At 39.6% G+C, this 18,108-nt stretch overlaps 1 protein-coding gene across 4 annotated transcripts in view; it reads right to left on the bottom strand.

The window, feature by feature from the left end:
* The window catches only part of GRM7 (glutamate metabotropic receptor 7), a 568,639-nt gene that overhangs the window by 372,477 nt on the left and 178,054 nt on the right, over positions 1-18,108 (bottom strand). The window lies entirely within an intron of this gene.

The following is an 18,108-nucleotide window of genomic DNA, read 5'->3' as shown; positions in this document are numbered from 1 at the left end:
CTTTCAAATTATTTTCATTATGTGAATACTAATTGAACAATTAGATTAGTAGTCCACCACCACCTGAATGAACCTCTTTGATGAATGGTAAATTTATATGCCTGAAATTACCTAGCCATAGGTAAGTCTTAGGTAATATTAACCTGCAGAAAACAACTTGTGATGAGGGAGTTTTCGCCACTATTTCAACATTTGTCAAGTTCTTGAATATTTGAGTTTTCCCTTATTGTAAGCCACTTTAATGTTCTGGACCTGCTTTAAATCTGACCAACTTGCAATCACATCCATTAGCTTGTTACCTATAGATCTCAGCCACAGCCACAGGAAGGCCTGTTCAAACAACCTTTGACTCCTGACATTTTATTAGGCTTATCTATTTGCACTTGACTCTCACTATGCATGTAACATCTAGATATTTTCTTCTTTCTCCTTGACTATAAGATGGAGAGATGCAAAATTTCATACTTGAAACAAAATCAAAGACATTCATAATATCACATAGATTAGACGAGGCCCTGTAAAACATTTTAGAATCTTTCATTTTGGTTGTTATTGGAGCTGGCAACAACTCAACAAAACCCTGTCTGGGCTTGATCCCGTTTTTGTTTTGTCAGTAAAAACACTGCACAGAAACTCTCACTCTACCCACTCAATTCAGTGTCATTGTCAATTATAAATAAATAAACAAATGCATATATAATTGCATGGATACATGAATGCATGCATGCATGGGATACACGAATGCATAAATAAATGCATAAATGCATAAATGCATAAACAGATAGATAGATAGATAGATAGATAGATAGATAGATAGATAGATAGATAGATAGATAGATAGATAGATAGATAGATAGATAGATAGATAGATAGATAGATAGATAGATAGATAGATAGATAGATAGATAGATAGATATTCAGTGTTTGGCAAGGTTGCAGAAGCAATTCTGCACTTCAAGATATATCCATCCCTCATTATGGCTCATCTTCTGCCCTGTATTTTCTTCTAGGGATATTTTCTTAGCATCTGTTACATATGCAGTTTGCTCCATCATCCAGACCTGGCAGGAATGTGTGCTTCCCTCCTATGCCTCCTCTGGCAGCCACCCACTCAGACGAGGAAGCGGGGCAGGGATTCCTGCACTGCTACATTTGCAATGACCTGGCATAAAGCAATTCATGCCCATTTCCAGTGATAAGCAAAGGTATAGTTCAGTGGTTCCTAACCTTGGGTTCCCAGATGTTTCTGGACTAAAACTCCCTGAAGCCTTCATCACTAGCTGTGTTAGCCAGGGCTTCTGGGAGCAGTAGCCCAAAAACATTTAGGGATCCAAGGTTGGAAATCATTGGTTTAATGCTATGTCTAACTGCTCCCATAGAAAGTTTCCTTCAATTTTCACATAAATATATGAAGATCTTGTTTAGAAGGATAAAAAAAAACCTTTCAAAACAGCTACCCAAAGTCTAGCCTGGGGCCATATATGAGCCTCCAAAGCCAATTTGGCAGCCCTCAAATACACCCTCCCAAATCACTTTTTAAAAAAGACATTTGGGTTCTGGAGACTTCCAGAGCATGATTTTCCAAAGAAATAAGGTATAGCCCCTTCAAATCCATGAAATTGGCACTAAAGAGTACTCCAGTTTTCATAACTGGTGCTCATTTCAGACAACCGTGGCCTCGATGGATCCCAGGCATGCCATATTGCATCCGGACCTTCTGAAGAGGCCCACTTTTCTTATGAAATAACTTAATTCCTTGTCTAAAGCTATGAAAATGCTCTATCTTTTTCTCTTCATGGTACACCTGATGTCTGTTTCCATTGCTTGGATGCCTAATGTGCCTTTATCACTAAGACTCAAAAAGCAGTGAATGAGGCTTTGTTGACTCTTTTCTTACACTGCGAGTCCCTTTTGATGATGTGATGCACATATTTTGACATTCAGGTTAAAACCTACAAACCACAAAGTTGAAGACAATCTCTGTGACAGACTTTAAAATCACCTCAATAATAACATTTTTAATTGCAAAGGTTAAACCTAATATTCAGCTTGTTTGAGGCATTTTTCAATTTAAAAAATACCAGCTGACAGACTGAAGGTTCAAGGCCCTGTATGAAATAGGTTTCCACAGAGTTTGGTTCTGCAGGGATCCTGTATTTAAAGCATCACAGCCTCCTGCCACAGGACTGACAGGGATGTCAACAAATTCAGCATTACCATGGCTTTATGTCAGGATTAGAGTAAAAAGAGGAGAGAGGCTGACGAGGAGATAGAATTTGTTTAAGCACATACATACACAGACTAATTCACACATTTTTTAAAAATACAAGATTCAGGAAGCTGTGAACCATAAATCCATTATATAAGCGGCATAGGTCTGGTATGTAATAGGACCTCAACAAGAGCATTTAGTCTTAAAACTGCATTGTGTCACTCAGCTGTCTGCAGCAATTCTCACCAAGAAGGGATCAGGTCAGGCATGTTTTCAGTATGGGTATGCCTATTTTTCTTCCTTGCCCTTTTTGGAGAAGTTCAGCCTGATTTTGCAACATATACCCTCTGTGAAAATGTTATTCCTTCATACATGCAAGAAGACACAAGCACAATGTCAGAATGAGGCTTGTATTTGCAGGAATGGTACGAGATGTCCACAGACTGAGGTGGGAAGAATATGCACAGCCATCTTTTTGTTCCTTTTTGGAGTTCTATTGTTGTCAGTCACACCAATTCCATGAGCTTTGTCTCTGGAGAATGATACCTCTCTGGCCATTTCCTCCATAGTGCCTCGATGTGAGGGAGAACTCTTCACATTGAAGCATTCAAGCTCCACCTGCTCTCTGAAGAGCTGTGTTGGCTGTTTCATGCAGGGAGCCCTGCTAGATCTCTCCAACTAAGTGACCCATCTCACTGAGGTCAAGGTCCCTCTCCTTCTGGGAAGCCACAGCAGCTACTGTCCTGTTGCGAAATTTATCACAGAGCAAGAAAGGGGTTTGTGGGATACTCCAAAGTGCTTTGTGGTGCTTTCTGCTGGTTCTGCCCTGTGACCTCAGCTAAGGAATTAACATATTATATTTGGAGGAATGGCTCTGCTTGTATGATGTCTATGTTGTCTTCACCCTTCCCACATTAAGTGGGAAGAACTAAAGGGGAGTTTCTTAGAAGGATGGGATTCATAAATTGCCTTGAGTGTCATTCTTCGGCAGAAAGGTATAATAGAAATCTAGACAGACAGACAGTTGTTGTGCACCATCAAGTCACCTATCACTTATAGTGACCCTATGAATGAATGTGACACAGATGCCCCTGTTGGTGGTCCATCAAACTCCAACCCAGAAGCAACATGATACACTCTTGTCTTTCAAGGAATAAATAACAAGAGCTCCAAGACAAGATCATCAGAAGAACATAGCATCACATGTAGGTCCTGAGACAGCAAACAGAAGCATATGTGGTGATACCTGCAATAGGAGTGGGAAGTACTCCAGGGTAGAAGAGAGAGGAATTACTGTAACCATGGCAAATGGCCGATATATGGTTGGCCATGCTGCCAAAAGGGGAGGAACTGACAGAGAAGTCAAGAGAGACCTTAGGAAAGGAAGAGAACATCCCAGAGAAAGAAGAGGGAGAGGAGGAGATAGGAACAAGTAGAGAGGAATAAAGGTTGGACAACTTAATGGGAGGGTGGAAAGGAAGCTGAGAATCTGGTAACGTTGAAAGAGAACAAAAGAGAAGCACAGTGAAACCCAAGAAGATGGAAAAATAGAAGAGGCAGAATGGGATGATGCCTGGGAAGAGTGGTTGGGAACTTTGGGGGCTGATGAATCCCTGAAGGAAGAACCAGGAAAGTGGAATAACATTTACAAAGGAGACCCACGGAGAGGTGTATTAGTTCAAGAAAGAATCCATACTGGAGAGAGTGAGAAATCTGAGAACCGCGAAGTCCCATATCAACCCTCATATTTGGGGGGGGGGGGGGGGAAAGTAAGGAGAGAGGCAAGAAAGTCAAGGACACTGAATCCCACCAAATACAGAGGCCAGTGCAGGAAACGGATTCAGAAACCTTCCCTAAAGAGGAAGCAGCACAGTGGAACTCCAGCGAAGATCGGTCAGGACCACCATTAGGAACTCATCCTCAAATCTTTCCCAAAAGTTAGCCAGAAACAAGGAGACACCAGGACTTTGTGAACTGTTACATCCAAGGACTTGGTGAAGAGAACTGGGTACCCTTTAGAGACTGTGCCTTCTTCTGTGAGTGAAACAGGGGAATGGAAAATGGTATCAGAAGGTCTGGGGCTACTTTTGGGAACCATGAAAAGTGGACAGAATTTCATCCCTGTCAATATTCAACACCTCCCAAGTTCAGTAAGTTCCATTTTGTTTCAACCTATTCATCTAATGAAGAGGGATTCAAGGACGAAATAAGGCTAGTTGTCTCCTAGGAGGTGATAACAATGAGCAATCTGTAAAATGCCATGTCTTCAGCAGCCTTGTTCAGCTCTTGGAAACTCAGGCCTGTGGTTCATTTAGTGAATCAATCCATCTTCTATTTGGTCTTCCTCTTTTCCTGCTGTCTTCCACTTTTTCCAGCATTATCATCCTTTCTAGAGAATCATCTGTTCTCATGCTGTGCCCAAAGTAGGACAGTGTCCATTTCAATATGTTTACCTCCAGAGATTGTTCAGATTTGATTTGCTCTAGGATCCACTTGTTTATCTTTCTGGCAGTCTAGGGTATTTTCCAGCACCACATTTCAAAATGAATCAATATTTTCCTGTTTTTCTTACTGTCCCGTTTTCACACTTAAATATAGTGATTGGAAATACAATAGTGTGGATGATCTTGCTCTTGGTTTCCAATGACACATTTTTACACTTGATAATCTTTCTGTCATTGCTGTTCTTCTGAGTCTCAGTATTGTTCAAATGAATCAGTCATTTCAAATGAATCAATATTTTCCTGTTTTTCTTACTGTCCCTTTTTCACACTTAAATATAGTGATTGGAAATACAATAGTGTGGATGATCTTGCTCTTGGTTTCCAATGACACATCGTTACACTTGATAATCTTTCTATCATTGCTGTTCTTCTGAGTCTCAGTCTTGTTCTGATTTCTTGTCTGCATTCTCTCTTTGGATTGATGATTTAACCAAAGAACACAAAATAGTTCACTATTTCAATTTCTTCATTATCAACATTAAAGTTCTTCTGTTGTCATGATTTTTATCTTCTTAATGTTCAACTGCAATCCAGCTTTAGTACTTTCTTTTTTTACTGTCACTAAGTTGTTTCAAACCATTGCTGCTTCCTGCTACTAAGATGACATCATCTGCATATTTTACATTATTGGTGTTTTTCCACCACTTTTCTATCTATCTATCTATCTATCTATCTATCTATCTATCTATCTATCTATCTATCTATCTATCTATCTATCTATCTATCTATCTATCTATCTATCTATCTATCTATCTATCTATCTATCTATCTATCTATCTATCTATCTATCTATCTATCATCTAAATAATAAAAAAATAAAAAAAATAAATGTTCAACTTCATTTGATCAGAAATCCTACAATATGCCATCCCTTATGCATGTGTTCCATGCATGTGTTCCATATCCTTCATGAAAAGGAATGATTTCAAGGTGTTGGGAGAGCATGACATCTTACTCAAACTAGCAGAAGGCCTAAGCAGAAGTAGCTTATTTCACTTTTCCTCAACATAAAAAAAATTAAATAAAGTACTTCTGGTGTTGCATTTCCAAGTCTAATTAATTTTGGCAGTTGCAATTTTTCTGTTTCTAGGGTACCTAAAAGAGCTTCTTCCTTGAGCTTTCTATGCTAGTTGAGATGCTTCTATCACACCAGATACATATAATAATATAGGTTATATTTTCAAATACAGTTTAGGGCCTAATAATCACAGGTACTTGACATTTTCCCCCTATTCTGATAGGATTTTATTGAGCCTAAAGCTGAAGCTATGCTCTCCATATATCTGCATCAAGAATACAGTACTATCCAATTCCCATGGCCTGCTGAGAAGAGAATTGGTGTCACTAACTGCTAATCAGCAGTTGAATATATTGTTCATTATGCCTTATAACATCTGCAGTATGACAGGACAAAAGATATTTTTTCTCTTACTCGTTTTTTGTGCTAAAACTGTGTTATCAGGAACAGCACAGGACAGCTACCTCAAGAATTACATTTTCAGTGTTATGACAAGGTAGCACGTTTTAAGTTACTGCTTTAGTACTACTGCAATTTTACCATTGTGTTTGAAGGACTATATGCTTGCAGTGCCAGAATTATGCGTTTCTGCTTTAGTAGTATGCCACTAGAGCTGGGTGAGGATGGTGGAAACACATTCATTTTTTCCCTCCATCTCCAGGAGTAAAATATTGTTAGCTATAGGGATTCATGGACTGGCAGAAAAGGTGCCTCACCTTATAATTCTGGGGAGGTATCCTACACCCCAGTTACAAGCAGGATTCGTCCAGTGGTTTATTTAGAAATCTTTGAACCCACGTGTGCTTGTATGCCTCATAACTGGAATATCCCACACCACATGTGTTAGATCTTCATGTTAGATCTAACGAGGAGTTTGAAAATACTTTCAGCTGAGCATGCTTACATAGCTCCCGTAATCAGAAATCCTGATACTGATCATGACACGAGTCTTAACAGACACCCAGATGGTGGGCATGTATGGAAAAAGGTACTTTCATATTTACGTTCTGGCCACAAATAAAGCTCTGTATGAGCTTCCAGGCCAACCTCTTTATAGGTGAAACAGACAAACATATGTGTGCACACTTCTTGTTACAATGCAATGATGCATGAAAGAAGACTAATTCCTTGCTATCAAACGACACGCATAGGCCCATAGATAATAACAGTCTTTTATGTTTACATTACTCTTCATTATGATGAATTGTTCATTATCTGTTTGTACAGCACTGCTTTTAGATCCATTAGAGAGGGGCCATTTTTCCTGTGGTTTTGCAGAGTTTCCTCTGAAACCAGGCATTTATTAAACATGACCAAGTGCTACAGCATAACATCCTTGTGTTGGATGAACATAACTTGAACCGAAAGTTGAAGAAGGAAAAAAAATGGTTCTGTAGGTATACCATTGTTTTACTGAGTCTCACACTGACGTAAGACTCAGTTCGTATGTAACTAAGTTGGGTGCTTGCTTTCTCTTCTGTAGTTTGATTACGTTTCAGTTAGTCTTAAGATGGGATCCTTCTTCCCTTCTTCTCCTTCTTTGAGTTTTTGGGTTTCCTCCTTCTTGTCCTGGGTTGAAATTTTCTGACTGGCCTTGGCCAAAGCCAACTTGCTGTCACATGAACACAGCCTGAACCCTAGGCCCTGTGTGTTACTCATTAACACAAAGAATGCCCTTTCTGATACAGGCAGGTCTGAGCAGACAATAGCAGCTGCTTTTTTAAAAAAGAAGAGGACAACCAAAATTTGAAGGTTGTTTGTCTCAAAACATCAACAGCTGCCTCTCTGCAGTTTGACAAATTGTTCTTTGTTGTCACCTGTGACCTTGCAGGTACCATGGAAATTCTTCCCAACACAAACAAAAGCTATACTGTTTTGTACATCCCCATTGATGTGAACATGAATTTTACATATTCAGAAATCCAAACATGAAACTGGATGCAGGCTTAAACCAGGATATACTGGTTTAAGTATGACAGGACAAAAGATTTATTTTCTCTTACTCATTGTTTTTGATAACTGTGTTATCAGGAACAGCAGAGGGCAGCTACCTCAAGAATTACATTTTCAGTGTTATGAAAAGGTAGCACGTTTTAAGTTACTGCTTTAGTACTACTGCAATTTTACCATTGTGTTTGAAGGACTATATGCTTGTAGTGCCAGAATTATGTGTTTCAGCTTTGGTATTATGCCAATAGAGCTGGGTGAGGATGGTGGAAATACATTCGTTTTTTCCTCCATCTCCAGGAGTAAAATATTGTTAGCTAGGGATTCATGGACTGGCAGAAAAGGTGCCTCACCTTATAATTCTAGGGAGGTATCCCATACCCCAGTTACAAGCAGGATTCGTCCAGTGGTTCTCTTTCTTTTTCTTTTTCTTCTTTTGAGTATTGCCATCTTGGAAATCTGTTGCTTAGAATTAATTGTATAATTGCATTTTATATGCTATTTTAACGTGTTTTGACTTATGTAAGCCGCCCCGAGTAGATGTTGTCTAGAGGGGCGGGGTAAAAATCAAATGAATGAATGAATGAATATATGAATAAATGAACAAACAAACAAACAAACAAACAAACAAACAAATAAATAAAAATAAAGTCTTGTTCCAGTCCAAACCACCAAATTGGATTAGATACCTGCACATAGCCATAAGAGAGAGCACATTGACAAGACATCTATGGTTGATTTAGTAAGATATATTATTAGGATTTATGGAGCTGGATGCCATTAGTATGCTGATGATACTCAGTAGAGATGGGCACGAATCCGAAAAATGGCAATACATTTTTATTCATCATTTGTCAAGGTTGACAAATAATGAATTACATTTTTTTCTGACAAATCGATTTATCAATTCATTTTTTAACTTTAAAACCCTATGAAACACACCCCTCCAAATTCGCGGAGAAGCTTCCTCAGACTTTCCTCTACAAGCTCTGAATGCTTGGTGAAGTTTGGGTTTTCAATGTCCGAGGTATACACCCACAAAGAGTGTCCCCCCCAGGAAAGTGCCCTTTAGCATCTGGATTGGGGAAGCTCACCAAACTGGGAGGTATGGTAGAGGAGAGTCATGGGAAGTTTCTCTTTGATTTTGGTGTCTCTAGGTGACTGGGTGGGGGGCTATTTTATAGCCCAATGAATGGACAAATCAAAAATTCATTGATTGATATTCATCAGTGGCACTAACATGAATTAATTAATTGGTAATTTTAAAAAATGAATTTGTTGACTTGTTGTTTTTTTCAATTTGTGCCCAACTCTAATACTCAGTTCTACCTTTCCTTGTCCTCAGAGTCAGCTGAGGTTGTGCATGTGCTGGATGTTATAATGGGCTGAACGAGGGCCAGTAAACTGAAGTTGAATCTTAACAAAATGGAGGCACTGTGGCTTGAGGAATTTGGTAGGTGATATCTTTTGGATGGAGTTGCATTCCCCTGGAAAGAGCAGTGTGTTGTTTGAAGGTATTCTGGATTGATCTCTGTCACAGGAGGCCAGGTGGACACTGTGACTGGGAGAGCTTTGGGTCAGCTTCAGTTGCTATAGTCAGAGCATATCTGGCCATAGTAGTCTACATACCAGTAACTCCCCACGGCCTAAGATCATGGCCGCTGGTCCCATCACCTCCTGGCAAATAGAAGGGGAAGATATGGAGGCAGTGACAGATTTTACTTTCTTGGGCTCCATGATCACTGCAAATGGTGACAGCAGCCACAAAATTAAAAGATGCCTTGTTCTTGGGAGGAAAGTGATGACAAACCTAGACAGCATCTTGAAAAGCAGGCTTCAATATTTTGGCCATCTCATGAGAAGAGAAGACTCCCTGGAAAAGACCCTGATGTTGGGAAAGTGTGAAGGCAAGAGGAGGAGACAACAGAGGACGAGATGGTTGGACAGTGTCACCGAAGCTACCAACATGAATTTGACCCAATAGCGGGAGGCAGTGGAAGACAGGAGGGCCTGGCGTGCTCTGGTCCATGGGGTCACGAAGAGTCAGACATGACAATGACTAAACAAAAACAAACTCCCCATTTAGACTACTTTGTTATTTAGTCGTTAAGTCATTGTATGAGTAGCATGTGGTAGCTAGACTGCTGGCAGGAACATGTTTGATGCTGGCTATGAAATAGCTACCCTGGCTGCACATGTGCTTCCAGTCTAAATTGGTGTTTGTGATGGCTTTCAAATTACTAAATGGCTTGGGATCTGGATTCTTGAGGGTCTCCCTCTCTCTATGAATATGATTCTGATCTCCTGAGAAAAACCTCCTCTGTGTCTCCTCGCTCAGAGCAGTATGCTGTCTGCAGATCTGGGAGACGGCTTTCTCAACTGTAGCACCTCAGCTGTGGAATGCTCTCCCCCTGAGAGGTTTTGTTGGTTTCAGCCATATGCATGGTTTTGATGATTTTAAATAGCTTTTTAAAAAAATGTTTACTATTTTAAAGTACTTCAGTTGTTTCATATTGTTCTTGTTGTTCTTGTTGCACCCTGCCCTGAAATCCTATGATACACAACAGGATATAAACATTGTAAACAAAAACACACTGTGACATCTTTACTATTAGGTTCATCTGTCATATGGCTTTTGTTTCCTCCCTTGTCTGGCCCACCGCCCTATAAAGAGACATAGGTATTAACGGTAATATAAATGCAAAGTATAATGTTATATTACTTTAAAGTACTAAATAAACTTTACTATTTATCTCCTTTGTTATCCTGGCAAGATATAATAGCAGGAGACCAGCCTACAATTTATTTCAAAAAATTGTTGTTAAAAATATACATCTATATATTAAGTAAAAGGCAATTTCCTTAAGGTTCGTGTGCGATTAAGATAATGCATGAATGTACCTGTTGAGATATTAATGAGCTCCCACTGGGGCATTATTAAGTGCACAGTTTGCTGTAATTTTACTTTCAACCTCCTATTAAGTTTTATTGATATGCGATCTAGACAACAGGAGGGAAATGCTTGAGAAAACAGATTCACAACCTTTTGAGCCATAGTTATTTGAGAACCTCAGTTTAATGTCAGCTTCCTCTTGCCACAAAGCATATTGCGCACACTCAGGCACACACACACACACACAAATGCAATAGGCCACTAAACAATTCAGTGTGATTGGCAGGTGATTAGCCATTTTCAATTGGTTTTAGTTTTGAGTTGTAGTGATGCAGAGATTTTCCTCTGTCGGAGCTCAAAAACCTATTCTTTTTCACCATTTACTTTACTGATCAGATTACAAAGACACCACTCCATTAGCAGCAAATAATAATTTTTAGTCCTCAGCTAAAACTATTAGTTTAGACATGCTTTCTCTCAAGGACAAACACTAAGGGACTATCTCTCTAGATTTTAATCTGTTTGCAAAGAAAGGATGTAGGAAAATATGCTGGCTACCTCAGTGGCTCAGAGGTTGGGAGTTTGATTTTCACCCACTGTGCCTCCTTGAGAGGGACTGGACTTGATGATCCATAGAGTCGCATACAGCTCTGCAGTTCTAAGATTATTATTTAAGACAAAGACCTAGAACAGTATTCTCAAACCAACAAAAGTAAGAGAGATTTATACCTAAGATATAAGTGCATGTCTATGATATAATACTAAAATTCAATACGGTTAGTTTTTCAACTTCTTTACTTTAGTGATGAGTTCAACAATCGATGACGGTACAAGTATGTCCAGAAGAAAATATAACTGGTGCTTTCCATGAGTTGATGCATGTGCATCACCAGAATAGAGAGAGGTGTAATTCCCTGTCCACTCTGTTGCTCTCAGAAAAGAGCTGAGAATCCTTCTCAGACAAAATTGTTTCAGGCTTGTGGGGGAGAAGATGAATAAAGAAAGTTGAGTTGTACACACAAAAGTCTGCTCACACAACTTAGTATGCACCAGTTTAACCTTATTGTACAGCCACTAATTAATTTATTTCAAACTGAGCTGTTTTAAAATGTTCCAATGTAACCTTGATAGCATCACACATTATATAAGCATAATGGTGGCATGCCTATTTAACTATTTATTATTATTCTCTTTCACCATACGCCTGGTGAGATAATTGCAATGGGCAAATGAAACAAGCCTGTTTCAAGTCACCCTCTTATATAATAGATTTCTCTTTTTTTTTTCTCCAAAGCATTAGGCTGTTTACAGTTCACACATTCTCCTCTCACTTTGCCTGGCCCATGTTTGACAATTACTAAAGCAATTGTGTTCAAACATGATCTTGTTTGCTCAATCACAGCCTTTCTCCTGTGTTATCTCTGCACTGAATTTGCAATGATGAATTAGGAGGCCTGCCTGATTACAAGGGTAAGAAATGTAGATGCATTTTGTAAGGGACAAGTACACAAATAGAAACAAACAAGTAGAGTAAAAAGCTGAGCTGCCGAGTGGTAAGAATCACAAGCACTTTTCTATGGCAGAAGACGCTAAGACTGTAAGCCAAAGGAATTACTTTCACGAAGCCCGCGTTCTGATTATTCAACCGTTTAATGCAAGTAATGCAGATCAACTGTGTAGACAAGGTCACGAGGTGACCAAGTAATTTTTATTCCCAGCCTTAGGCATTTGCAGTTAAACACTCTCTGTTCTTTATGAAGAGAGACTTCATAAAGAGCAACACCATGAAAAATGTCTCCGAGTGTCAGTATTCTCATTATTGTTTGGTGATAATAAAACAAACAACAACATCCAAGAACTATCCTCACAACAGTCCCCCAGTGTCACTAGGACAATTTTTTAGGTCTCTAGCACTTGATTAAAAAAAAACACATATTACAGCCCCAGGTGACCCAGTTATACTACATGTGATGCATATACAAATTAATTGAAACTGTGTGTGAGACTACATAAATTACTTTGAGAACACATGTTGAAAAGGGTATAGAATAATCAATATGGGTAGCTACTGTAATGCAAAGAAAGCTTTTTACAGGTGTTGATAAAGTCTATTAAGTCTTCACTTAGCCCTTGACATTCCATCTAGAGTAGGTCGCTAATTTTGTAAGTGAGGTCTGTAGTCGTTTTAATTCCTAGTTGTCAACATTTGCAGTCAGACATTCTCTGCTCTCTTTGCCCTGGCTACAACTTACCAGAGGAAGCTCCTGTTTAGCCTATAAAACAGAAATACTGTACAGAGAAGCATGGCCTTGTCACTGTTCACCAAAAGGACAATTCAGGGCCATAGATTTAGCCAGCACACCTTGAGGCAAGGAGGAGGAGAACTGCCAGATTTCCTATGCAAAGTGTGCAAGCATGAGCTTCCTCCACTGTGCCCTTTCCACTCCCACATGAAACATCAGAACCTTGTCACAAAAAATAGCCAGCTGTTGCCATCTTTTTCCACCCTGATCTGTTTCACTCAGCTTCTAGCACTGAAGTCCTGCAGCTGAGAGCCAAGCCACATGTTACATTACTTATGAAGCATACACACATAGACAGGCCATGTCCATCCTGAAGACATGACAACATAAGATAGTATGATATATATGTATATGTATATATGTTTGTATATATTCCACTTTGCATGTTGCATTTCAAATTCAGGTGGGGACGCATTACTTTTCTGCAAAGAAAATACAAAACAGGTGCTACACAGTTGATATTTAATATGTAGCTGACTGGAGACCAATCAATGGACCCCGGCATATATTTTTTTTCATTCTACCATCTTTCCTCTGCATTTCTTAGAGGTCATAGAAGATCACAAGCTAAACATAAGTCAATCGTGTGATGGAGCAGCAATCCCCCCCTACCAAATACAACACTTCTTTACATCAATTAAAGTACTAGAATATGCTGATTAAGTGAAGCAACAGTACTACTCTATTCTGGTTTGGTCAGGCATCATGTGGATTACTATGTCCAGTTCCGGGTACCAATATTTAAGGATATCAACAAGTTAGAATATGTACAAAGGAATCCTAGCTTTATGACAACAGGTGAAGCAACTGGGTATGTTTAGCCTACAGAAAAAAAAGACTGAGGCAATATGATAGACATATTCAAATATTTGAAGCCATGTAGAAGATTCTGTAGTTATTTTCTGTAGCTTCAGAGCATATGACCTGACATATTGCCCTCCCAACCCCAGAATAAAGATGCAAGACAATGATATGGGTTAAATACAGGCCATACTTTATTGATATAATCCAAATTTGAAATTTGCCATCCTTTGGCATAAAGAGGGGGCCTGCTGTAGTGCAAAAAAGGTAAATGGCAGTGGTATCCCAATGCCCCTTGATCAACAAATTCCTGGTCCCAAGGTCCAGCAGTCTAAAGACAGCAGGAACCCAGCCAGCTGCGAATAAACAACCCCAGACCTCAAGCCATCTTTACTTGGTGACTGTTGGTCCAGAAGTGGCCCAGCGCATCTTCCTCCCACAGGCACTGTAATCACACAATCCGCAGTGCCGGGAAGTCGGATGCGCTGTTGACTTACCTGAAATTACATTGGGACACACCGAAAATACCTGTTATTTCCACAGTACCTTGCCTGTGTGACCAAAAATTATCCACCAAATTGCCAACAACCCTCTTCCAGTGTGGGATAGGCAAAAACAATCCCCTCATTCAAAGGCCAATCAGGATAAGGGCAAAAATTCCTTTCCAGCCCCTTAAAGGTGACAAAAAAACCAAACACCTCACACTAGAAACAGGGAGGACGGGTGGGTGCCTGAAAAAGAAGAGGGTGGTGTGAGGGGGGAAAGCCCTTTAAATACCCAGGGCTTCCCCCCTCCTCCTTGCGAGTCTCAAGAGACTGAGGCAGTCTTGTTCTATCCCGGGTGGAGGACAAAGAGCCGGTCGCACTGCCCAAAGTCCGGAGACCTGGCAGCGACCGCAGCAGTGGCTTCAAAATAAAGAAATGAGTTTTTGCCTGGACACTAGGAAGGACATTGTGACACTCAGAAATATTTGAGGATGGAATGGACTTCTCTGCAGGGTGGAGACTCTCCTTCACTGGAAGTTTTTAAACAGAGGTTAGATGGACACCTGTCAAGGATGCTTTTCTTGTGGATTTCCTGCTTCAGTAGAAGGTCGAACTTGATGACCCTTGGTGTCTCTTCCAGTTCGACAGTTCTATGGTTCCAATAATGCAATATATTTTCTGACTGTTATTTCACCTGTCTTTCCAGAGGGCAGCGAGTGTTTGTGCATGTATGAGTTATTTGATTGGCTGAACAATCAATTTTCAGACAATCCCTATACTGCTTTCAGTTTTACAGGTGGGTAATCAGAGATTATCACTGCAGTCATAAATCTACTTGCTTGAGAGTAATGCTCCATGGTACACAGTTGGATTTCCCTTACATTAGACAGGTACAGGGTTGCACTCTATGAGTAAATGACATGATCTGTCAGTCTCCCCTCTGCATGTGTATTGTAGATGGCACATCAACCAGTCTGGTATCTCAGCGATGAGTTTCAGTTCAGCATTCTATTTCCTTCAGCAAATTACATGCTACAGTAGCTAAACCACCACTTATAGCAAAAGCAATTATGTATTAGATATAAATATTTTATTTTTTAAAAAATATATATTTAAAGGTTAGGGATTTTGGACTACACTAGTGGACATGAAAACTTCAAAATATGGAGAAGGATTCCTCTGAATCACAAAGGTCTTATGAGAGCACATTTGAAAATTTATAACACAACCGTAGCTTCAGTTAGTAAACTCACGTATCTGTTTACCCAGGGTACAGTTTCGGCCCTTCTTCTTAAGCATCCAAGCTCATCACTCAGAGAATCAAAGCTGGAACACAGGGCCAGGCCTATTCAGAGTAACTACTGTATATTTATATTTATATTTATTTAAAAAAAACCCTGCAACATATAAGCTGACATAACTTTCACTTTCAGTCTGCAGTTACCAGAGTGCTATATCTGTCAAAGAATTATATTTTATTTGCGAAAAACATTCTGAATGGCTTGTTTCCTTCTATTTCTTTTCTCACTAAACTAACAGAAGCTTGACTTATTCAGTGAAATTAAAAGCAAAAGCACGGAATGTCTTTAGCCTTGAATCTCTGAGCAAAGTAATAAATGCTGCTGGAACATAAGCAAAGTTCAGTCCGTGCTTTTTTAGGAAAAAAAATAGAACAAACACTGTTTTCATTACAAGTAAGTATGCTCCTTTGTGCCAGCACTTATCAAATGCAAGCATTTATATTATCGAAATTAATTGGAGGCAAGCACAGGAAGTACTCCATTGCTGTCACTTAATGGGAATAAAATCCTCACTTCAGAAGCAAAAGAGAGAAACAATATTACAGGTTTGTCATCACAGTGAGTTGAGTTGTTCATTTGGACTGGATTATAAATCAGGTTTACTATTCTCATGGTCATCATCTGTTTTATACAGCATGATATTAAGATGAATCCTTTAGATGCTATGTACTGGCAAGGATAAATTATTTTTATTGGTGTGTGTCAATAGGCAGTAATTTCTTAAGGCTATATTTCTAGAATTTTTTTTCCTGGATACTTTTTGACATATTCATGTTGCTAGAATTTTATACTTTATATATGTTTCTTTCTGGAGTTTATACTTTCCCAGTCTTAACTCTCTCAATAAAAGAGACCTAAAAATAAATAAATGCAGTTTGCGCTATCCCATTCCCCCGTCCAAGAGTGGGAAGGTAATTTGTGAAGATGCTCAGAAGAATATAGAAGAACTTAAAGGTGCAAATAAACTATCTGGCTCCCACAAATTATAAACAGAATTTGTCAAACTGTGGATGGGTGCAGAGAAATGCCATCTTTCCTTAGGGTCTATTCTACATTGTTGGAATAGGATCTTAGAAGGGGCAAGTTGTTAAGCCCTATCTGAAATGGAGTGCAAAAATGCAATTTTTCCCATCCCAAACCACTACTACGAGACACGTTTGTTCACAAGCCAATTTGCTAATTTTGTTTTACACCTTGGTGTTTTTTCTGCATTATTTACTTCTATGCTGAAGCCACAAGCATGAATTTTCATCCAGACTCACTAAATTTCAGTAACAGCGTCAGTGATTAGCTTCTAAAATGTGTTTAACTGTCCACCCAAGTCCGCCAGGCTCCCTCATTCTGTTTTCCATATTCCCTTCACCAGAGCAATAGGTTCCCATATTTTCCTCATCGGTCCACCAGTATGAGTGCTAATCCATGCCTCCATCATCTCAGACCTCTTCCCTTGTGTTTTTATTGTCTAGTATCAGAATTTGCCAAAGCAATTTTTTTCACCCATCCCCCACCAAGCACCCTCTGTGATTCAAATCTTTATTATAGGCCACTTTGTTAGGCCTTTAAGATTAAGAAATGTAATTAACAATTGGTTAGTGCAGGTGGAGTTATTTAGTCACTGCCTAAGTGACAAGAAGGACACAGCCATGTCGAATGAACTACCATGAGGTGATTCGGTAATTTGATTGGTTGGAGGTAGTATAAATTAAGAGGCTGGTTAGCGTGCCCTTCACAGTTCTATTTTGACTGCCATGCTTATGTTCTGTCTGACTGCTGAATGCCTATGTTTATGTTTCTGTGAGCACTATGTGAATATGTACAGCAAGTAAATATTCTCTGCACTTATTCCTGGCGACTTCCTGTGTGCCTTGCTATGCTAGAAATTCTGGTCCAAACCTTCGTAAGGAGAAAAGCTGCTGCCATGATTTTAAACTGCTAGCCCACTTCCCTCAGCCAATGCTTTCAAATCATGTTTTAGATGCTCTTCCATGTTCCTTGACACCTCTACCATCAATTTAAATGGCTAAGGACAGACAGGCTGATGTTTGCTCTGGCATCAAGTGCCAGGCCCTGGTAAGTTGCTACTAGCACCCTACTCTGGTCCGTGCTTCTAACACCTGTCACCATTCTCTGATTTAAGTGGACGTGGGGTGTCAGAGTGCCCACATAGCTCCCAAGACCTTATATTGGAGAGTCCTGATTTAAACAAGGATTGTCTAGAGTTGTGCCTATTCTTTCACTTTCCTAAATGCCCTTCACAAAAAAAGTATATTGCCTTGAACCCCTCTACTTTTCTCCAATTTCCACCCATTTACTGCAATGACAACCTCTATGATCTATTCCTTTTTGGTCAATTTGCTGGTTGTGGCCTTTGAATGCAGCCATAAAGGCGAGTATAATAAACCACTACTCTTGTCTGAGGGAACTCGGAGTGACACGGAGCTCTTCATTCCCCACCTCCTTTTGTATTTTATCAAGGCAGAGGAGACAGCTCAATAGCAGAATGACTAATATGAATTATGGCTCTCAATTCAGATCTTGCATGCTGACTCCAGCAGAAACTCACTGCAGCAGCTGACCTCAGAACTACCTGTAATTGTACTGCAAATGCACAGATAATCCTGCACCACTGTAAGGGTTCCTGGAT

Source organism: Pogona vitticeps, chromosome 2, assembly GCF_051106095.1.
Source record: "Pogona vitticeps strain Pit_001003342236 chromosome 2, PviZW2.1, whole genome shotgun sequence".
NCBI lineage: Eukaryota > Metazoa > Chordata > Lepidosauria > Squamata > Agamidae > Pogona > Pogona vitticeps.
Note: the sequence above shows the minus strand (reverse complement) of the source record. Positions and strands in the feature narration are given on the sequence as shown.